Consider the following 9,767-nt stretch of genomic DNA (forward strand, 5'->3'; position numbering starts at 1 on the left):
TTTTATCATCTTTTGCCTCTATACAGTTTGTTTGAAGTTTGTCAAGCCCAGAGTTAGCAGCAGTCGATCGTTGAAGAGTTGGACGAAGAGCGGTAAAGAGTTTACCTTGAGCGATGTTGATGTTTAGGTTGTTTAGATTTTGATATAACCTCTTTTGTAGCTTATCCATAGTTGGAGCTGTGGCATCGAAAGGTACAAGCAGTCATCGTTTTAGTGGGATAGCATACTCGAGACAGTTGGTTCTTGAGTTTTCCCTTAAATCACATACTTGCATCAATACTTGTTCTAGAATGTGGGACTTGTATTTTGTTGTTTGAACTTTTGTTATATGGCTTAATGCTTTATGTTTTTATTCTGCATTCATCTTGAGCCAAATCTTTGATTTCAGCGGGCAGAACGACCATTTTTATGTTAGACATTTTGGGGGCTTTAATCGAGTGGCCTAAGCGTAGAGGTTCGCCTAGTGTCAGCATACTCCTTATAGTCGCACCAAATTCTAGGGGAGTGGGATACGTGACACCACCTCGATTGGGTGATTCGGTGATTCGTTACGTGATCTCATCCTCGGGATCCCAAAAGCAGAGCAGCAATTCCTTGATTTTTTGTTTTGATATCCCTGTTTTAAAGACATGCATTTCATTCGTATTAGTTTTTAATATGTTGTCTGTATTACATGTTTTGAGTTAATACTTGTTATTGCATGTTATGTTGCTTTTACAGGGAATATCATTCTCACCGGAGTTATCCGGTTGTTGCTTTGTTTTGTATGTGTACTTGGCAACAGGTGGAGCATGATCAAGTCAGCGAAGAACTGGTAAGCATTAAGAGTGAGAGATAGAAGTGGGACTCGATTTAGAAGTCGTTTCAGCATGTCAATCTAGTTTATATTTGAAGCATGTTTAGAAATCGAACTTGGTTGATGTTTGTAGTTTCTATTATTTGAATATTGTGGATTGAATGTTTTCGTTGCATATATTATGAACCTTGTTATGCATTGAATGCATTGGACTTGAGCTTTGGCAAAAATTTTCTGCTGTATTTTTAGCCCTGTGCTGTCACCGCTCGATCGGTAGAGTTTAACCGATCGAGCGATGGACTGGTGACCATGTTTCTGTTTTGCAAAAAAGTTTCTCGCTAGATCGGTTGAATCTTACCGATCGAGCGGCGCTAGATTTTTCCGGGCAGTGAGTTTGCAAATTCTTGCTCGCTCGATCGGTTGAATCTTACCGATTGAGCGAGGCCATTTTCAAAAAAAAAATTATTGCTTTTAATCTTGGATCTTGTATGCTCAATTATTGTTTAACTCGAAATTATATGTTTAGAACCGAGGTCCCACAAATCCATTTTCACCGCTTGAAAAAAGAAGTGGATATTGAAGAGGGTCATAACAACCAAAATAATGTTTCATTATGTGTTTCTTTCCATCAGACCCATGAAGTATTATGTCCCTATCATATGAAATATTAGGATTATTTCCCTCAATCAAAATAGCAGCAACTTGGTCAGCTGTAGGATTATTGTAGATACGTTGATCTACTTCAGCATTCTTGCATATTTGAAGTGTTACATCTTCAATTGAGGGAAAATCATGCATTCGACGCAACAATTCAGCATATGGATTTTTTTTTCATTACATCCTTCAATAACTTCATAGTATCTTCACAAATATCAGCATTCTCAAATACGGTCATCCTATTAGTCAATTCATTGTTGCTATCCCAAAAATACAATTGAAAATAAGACGTTTTTTAAGTCCAAAAAAAGTGAATGAATATATACTGTTATATATTCTGATTCTTTTCCGAAAATCCTCAGCCTCTTGAGATTATGTGTCAGTAAATATTACAAATAATTCCTTTGGAATGGTTGTGTTTTCTAATATGATTTTACCATTATCACAGCAAAACGTGGGGCTTTCAAATTCAAACTTCTTTGCCCCGCAGTGATGATACATGATCATTGAATTTATTTCACGTGATTCTATTGTTCCTACATGTTATGGAAAGGAGGAAAATACAATTATATGTTAATTCTGAAAATCATAAAATGTAAAAAAATATTTCGTAGGAAATTCATGAGGACATAAATATCTAATAGTTATTTCTTTTACCTTGATATTTTACAACTATGAGCAACGTGACAGTATGTTTCTTTTCTTTTCTTTTCTTTTCTTCTTGGCTGTAATGCATTCTTAATCTGTTGAGGGCGTGTTTGAATAAGAGAATTTGAATTTTTGGACACCGGTTTGTCCTTTTCTGAAGTATTTTATGCAAATATGTCTATAAATAATTATTATAGTTAGCAGCATGAAATTTTAAACACGGTGTAATTCGTAATTCTACGATATATGAGACTTATCTTAAAAATATACCTTGTGCTAGTTGTTTTGTGTGCATGTAATCAATAGGCACAAAGCTACCATCATCGGATAATACCCTTTTGATAAAAACAAACAAAGGAAAATGAACAACATGTTAGGCCTATATTGTAGATATAACATTAAAAGTAAAAAACTGTAGAGGTAATATATGTTTTCCAACACATTACCAACATGCACAACCAAAATGAAATTGCATAGAAATGTTAGAACGAGTGTAACCAATTTTGTTCCCTGCAACATTTTGAGGAGATAAATTATAAAATGATAATAAGAAAATAAAGATAAATAATTTTTTTTCAATATAACATTTTATGACAATGCGCAACGCAATGATGAAACGAAATTTGGAGAACCTGCTTGATTTGGAGCCTGTTTCTTTTATTTTCTTTCTTGGCTCGGATGCGTCTTCGGACCGTTTTTTGCCATTAGAGGCACTTTCTACAGATTTTTATAATATTAATATATTTGACAACATCAAGTAGAAAATGCGAGTCATTTAATTATTTTTCGAGCTTTGAGATTCGTAATAGCTTACAAGGAGAAATATACCTTGGGAGGTAGCATCTGATAACATATTATCGATAGCTTTAGAATGATCATCTTTGAATAACAAACTGTTGTTGAAAGTAACTTCAAAATATTAGATTGTGAAGCAATAGCTACGATAATAAAACAAAAGGAAATTGATCATACCCTTCTGAGAGGATAAATAAAGGATAATGAAATACATGTTAACAATATTATAAAATATAAAAATAGCAATAGTGAAAAATGAAGATGTGATAGACGTTTTTGGCTCATTATAAACTTCCACAGAAAAACTAAAATTGTATAAAAATGTTAATAGGTACTGTAGCAAAATTTATTTATTTTCATTAAATAATTTTGAGAAGTTAAAGTACAAAATAATATATAAGACATAAGAAAATATGATATGTAGAAGATAAATAAGGAAATATGATATGTAGAAGATATAAGAAATAAGGAAATAAATATAAGAAAAGTTCAATATTTAAGGAAATAAATATAAACAAAGATCAATATTTTTTTTTACAAAATAACAATTGATGACAATAGACAGCAAAATGATGTAAGAAATTTGGGAAACCTGCTTGAGTTGAAACCTCTTTCTTTTCTTTTCTTTTCTTTTCTTTTCTTTTCTTGCTTAGCTTAGATGCGTCGTGTGACTTTTTTTTTTTTTTTTTTACTTGTGAAGCAGTTTCTACGAATGGCTCTAATATTAATATAGTGGACTACATCAAGTAGGAAGTGCAAGGCAACTATTTTTTCTGAAGCGAGATTCATAATAGGTTATGAAGAGAAATATACCTTGTGAGATAGAAGCTGATGACATATTATCGATAGTCTTACAACTACGACTTTCAAATAACAACATGTTGATGAAAAAAATAAATCAAAATATTGTATCGTATCACGATAACGACTATCATAAATAAGAGGAAATTGATAAATTTGAACCCATTAGGAATTTCATTATACGATTGAGGGTAGAAATACAAAATGCTACAATGAGAAATGATAACTGGAATATGAGATCATCCAAACACTGTATGCGGGTTGGTGAAATGTTGTATCTTACCTTTTGGGTGAGAATATTTGAAGTTGTTCAGCCCATGCTGAATTTTGACTTTCAATTGATCAAAAAATTGGGTTTATGTTGTAAAATAATTACAATCACTCTGGCTTCTACTAAATTTAAGTTCTAATTTCGGAACATTGTATGGAACAAAAAATTAAATAATAATTATAAGAACCTTGATGGGTTATTACCCAATTTGACTTTTTCCCGGGTCCCAGCCCAATGACTCAATCCATATGGGTCCCATATTACTCCGATATTTATTTGAACACTTTATCAAGGCCCATAAATACCTCAAAGCCCATAAGAGGCTCAAGCTCATGAAACTCTCTGACTATCTATAAATAGCTCAAGTTCTCTCATTATTTAGGTACGCACTCTATAGTCACATGCTTTAGTTCTTTAGAACTTTTACCTGACTTGAGCGTCAGAGTGTTTTCGCCGGGCAACCCCCGACCACTCACTTTGCTTTGTGATGCAGGTGACAACCCACGAAGTTCGGTCTTTGAAACAGTTCGAGTATTAATTCGGCTATCCAGATTTCCGCAAGTTACCCAGATTTTCTCTAATCGGGCAATATCAATTTTTTGCTACATCAGCTTGGCGCCGTCTGTGGGAAATTGTTCACTGCATCATTGAGAATGCATACTCCATCACAAACATCTCAAGGAAACAATCGCAATGGAGACCCACCTCCAATCTCCAAACCACCGCCTGAATTTAGTTTCACCCAAGAAACGTTGACAGTCTTAATGGAAGGAACAGCCGCACGCGCAGCGACTGAAGCGGTCACTCAGTTCGTGGAATCCCGTCAATGCCGATGCACCGACAAGACAGCTCATAGAAGAGGGCTCTCATCTCATGACCCCGGTAACAAAGAACCAAAGAAAACTAAGTCTAAAGTGAAAGACAAAGATCTTGAGGGGACCGAGAAAAATACTACTCATAAAGAGGGTGAAACAAATGCTCTGACAGTTCACGACGTCTCTAATGAAAACAAAACCAATGATCCAACCCATAAAGATGGATCTCACACATATGTAACTGGAGAGAATTCGTCAACAATCTTGACTGTGCGTCGGAGCCCATTCATTAATGTCATTTTATCTGAATCATTGCCTAAGGGAGTCAAAATCCCCAACCTACTTGAGTTCGATGGAACTGGTGATCCTCAAGATCATATTGACAAATTCTACGCGAAAGCAGATTTATATGACATCACAGATGCGGCTTACTGCAAGATATTTTGAACAACGTTATCAGAAAAAGTTCTCACATGGTTCAATAAGCTGTCGTCTGAATCTATCGCCAACTTGGAGAAACTCATCCAGCGCTTTATCCAACAATTCTCAATTAACAAGAAATACCCAAAAACAGCAGCATACTTATTCACAATTCTTCAAAAAGAAGGAGAAAATTTGCGATACTATGTTAATAAATTTAATCACGCGGTTCACGAAGTCCTACACGTGAACCACGATATGTTATCTAGAATAATGCAGCAGAACTTGCGTCCTGGAAGGTTCAAAGAATCTATAGCAGAAAAATCTCCGGACACCTTGGAGCAGCTGTTGTCTAGAGCGGAAAAATACATTCGCATCGAGGAAACTGATGAGTTGCACTCCTCGAGGAAAAGAAAACGAAACGAAGAATACAATGAAATATAACACATGACAGAGAGTCATGTCAATCTACAGAAACTCTATACTCATAGAGCAAACACCTGCAAGCTAAAATAAATTGCTTGCCGCTACTTTATTTGCTCTGCAGATCAAAAATTTTATTTAATTCTCTTTTATTTTAAGTTTAGTAATAAACTTACGTTGATTTTTTTACTTTTCTATTTAATTATATAGGAAGGAACACAACTCCGTCAACAAATTCTTAACTCATATGTCACGACCCATGCATTCGTTAAGGCTACTCATCCATCAGATGCTTGGCCAGCCCTGTAGGACTACCTAAGCCACGATGCTGTAAGAGGTCAAGACGACAAAATTACAGTCCCGGGATACCTCACCACCTAGAAAATAGAGTGGGTTCAGGACTTCCCAATGAGACAAAATCTTAGGAACTTGATCCACTCCTAAGTACTCCATGTTAAGCACTACATTATTTCTCCTAGAGCACAAAAAAAAGTCATAGTGACTATAAACAATTCAAAAAAATCATAGTGATTATAAATAATTCACAAAGTCATAGTGACTATAAACAATTCAAAAAAGTCATAGTGACTATAAATAATTCACAAAGTCATAATGACTATAAACAATTCAAAAAAGTCATAGTGACTATAAATAATTCACAAAGTCATAGTGACTATAAACAATTCAAAAAAGTCATAGTGACTATAAATAATTCATCAAGTCATAGCGACTATAAATAATTCATCAAGTCATAGCGACTATAAATTTTTTTTTTCAGAAAATTTCATAGCGTCTATAAACAATTCAAAAAGTCATAAGTGACTATAAATAATCCAAAAAGTCATAATGACTATAAACAATCCAAAAAAGTCATAGTGACTATAAATAATTCACAAAGTCATAATGACTATAAACAATTCAAAAAAGTCATAGCGACTATGAAATTTTTTTTTCAGAAAATGTCATAATGACTATAAACAATTCAAAAAAATCATAGCGACTATAAATAATTTATCAAATCAGAGCGACTATAAATAATTTATCAAGTCATAGCGACTAGAAACAATTCAAAAAAGTCATAGCGATTATAAATAATCCAAGAAGTCATAGAGACTATAAAAAAAAAATTCAGAAGAAATCATAGTGACTATAAAAAATTTATCAAGTCATAGCGACTATAAAAATTTTTCAGAAAAAGTTATAGTGACTATAAATTTTTTTCAGAAAAAAGTCATATCGACTAGAAATTAAAATAATTCAAATCGGGCCAAGAGAATAAAAAAGTACACACATATATAAACACGTGTACACGATTACATTGAGATATACATATATATTTATATCACGTTAATTTCTCCCACATGTCACTATTCATCATCATCATCGTTCATATTTCTGTCCACCTTTTTCTCTCTCCTCCATGGAAATTTCAAACAGCCGTAACTCCGTCACCAGTTACCAAAACTCGAAACTAAATATACCGTTGGACTCCTCGCGACGAGGGCTATCCACGGACACCCATTTTGCCCATTTTAATCGCGATTTCGACGAACCCAACTCCGGCAGCCTTCACTTTTTCGCCGTCGTTTGGCCGCCTCCGGTCGCCGAAAATCAAAACCAAATGTACCATTGGAATCGTCTCGACAAGAGCTATCTATTGATACCGATTTTGCGAAGTTTTATTGCGATTCCCAGAAACCCATTTTCCAGCCACCGCCGCCGTGCCGCCTGTCAGTGTTGGGTTGACTTGGTTTAGTTGTTGGGACATGTTTCAAAGTTTTGAAATATAATTTCGAACACAAAATTTCGACATCAACGGGACTAACTACGGACGAAGGCTTGGAATCTAGGTCCTGACGTAGACTCTAATTAATACGTAGAAGGTTCCGCTGGATCAATAAACATGTTGGTATTTCGCTTCACCCCCAAGAAGAACAATATCCTATCATGGTACGAACACCCCATCAAATATATATATATTTTAAAAATATATATCTAGAACACCTTTTTCACTACCACTCAATGCAAATAACCAAGTCATAATATTTTTTAAATATTAGACAAAAGTTGTAAAAGTGAGACAATAAAAATTCTCACGATTTTATGGTGAAGCAAACCATGAATTTAAACACAAATAAAATAATTATTATCAACAACAAATAATATGCGTGTATGTGCATATGCGTGTATATACATACATCTATCCATCCATCTCACGGCCCAAGGAATTCATATGCGTGTATGTGCATATGTCAAGTGATATAGCTCTACTTTTATTGGCTAGAAATAATCATTTTTCGAATTGATGAACAATGTAGCATTTCATTTTTCAACCAAAAGAAAAATGATCATATGATATTCATTATTTATGAAGATAAGAGAAGATATATTATGTTGAATATTACAACTTATCTTGACTATTTTGTTGTAATTAATAATACTAAATATTATAACTTAATATATATTTATATTAATTAAAATGAAATTTTATAATATGTATCAATAGTTATAGATTATAGATTTTATTCATTCATTCAATTATTTATTATTATTATTATTTATTATTCATTTATTTATGTATTTATTATTATTATTATTATTATTGTTATTAATTATTAATATTAAGAATTAAGATAAGATATAGCATTAACTATTTCGTTATAATTACTAATACTGAATATTTTTAGTTATATTTATTGTATATTTATATAATATTAATTATTGTATGTTTATATTTATATAATATTATATTAACTATTTCGTTAATCAGAACTTTGAAATATAATAATATATCATTCATAAAATATATGTTTTATTCAAATTTTTTTAATCCATAATATTTTATTTTATTTATTGATAATTGATTGATGATCAGCGATTTAATTTATAAGAACACAGATCTATTACAGAGAATGTGAAATGGTGAGGCTGTAAGTGACCTTCGGAATTTGTAGAAAACAAAACGTACACAGAAGGTGTGTGAAATTGGAGGGCGGCACCTGTACACCGTAGGAGTACGAAGGCGGTTGTTGTTCGTTGCGTTTGGAGAAAATGGTAGAGCTGGGGGGCCGGGCGTCGTAGTACTGGTTTTTTTATTTATACTAGCTACACACGTTGTGTGTGAAATATAATGTATAAAAAATAAAGGGTTGTGGGAAAAATAGAGAGAACATGGGCTTGAGATGAGAAATTGGATTTAAAATGTGTAATGTAAAGTATCATATTGTTATTCAATTATTTTTATCAATAAAAAAAATTAAATGATATTTTAGTCTACATACATAAATTATCAAATCAGTTACTATAAAGGGTTGAGACTTTATTAAAGAGTTATTTGCTCCACATACCTCTGTGAATTATTGAAAATGCACACTTCTCCCCTGTAAAATTTTAATAGGCATCTTCAACCCTGATCTTTTATAAAATTAGCACACACGCCCTTTCATATGAGCGATTATTGCGCACGCACCCCTCATGCAACTGTGTCAATATTTTGATTTTTTTGGCACCATGCAAATTCCTATGTGAAATATTCAAATTACATATTTGAACCCTTGAGAGTATAATTTTTAAATCTATTCAACCCATAAGATCCAATTATAAGATATTTATCAAACATTTACATTTTATGAATTTTTATTTTGAATTTTGTTATTAATTAATTTGTTTCTAACAATAAATATTATTACTTTATCTTGATATCAATATTTTATTAAATCACTTCGTGTTTCCAATTTTTCCATTAAACATTCATTCATAAACAAGGATTTAAATATCTAAACGTACCAAAATATTGAACCAATATGATAAGTTCATGCATATTATTTTTTCAATTTAAGTGCTATATATGTTTGAACCAAAATCTAAATTTTTCAAGAATATGTATTGCAAAATTTGCAATAAATAATAAAAAAATAAAGTGGTTATATAATGATAAAATTTACTATTAAAATTTATTTTTTGTATAAATAATACTAAGATAAAATAACTAATATTTTTCATAGTTATTTAATTAAAAATATTATTTTATTCAATTAAATATAGAATTAATAGTAAATTTTATCGTTATATAATCATTTTATTTTTTATTATTTATTGCAAATTGTGCAATGCATTTTTTTTAAAAATTTAGATTTTGATT

The sequence above is a fragment of the Henckelia pumila genome, chromosome 2 (genome assembly GCF_033568475.1).
Source record: "Henckelia pumila isolate YLH828 chromosome 2, ASM3356847v2, whole genome shotgun sequence".
Lineage (NCBI taxonomy): Eukaryota > Viridiplantae > Streptophyta > Magnoliopsida > Lamiales > Gesneriaceae > Henckelia > Henckelia pumila.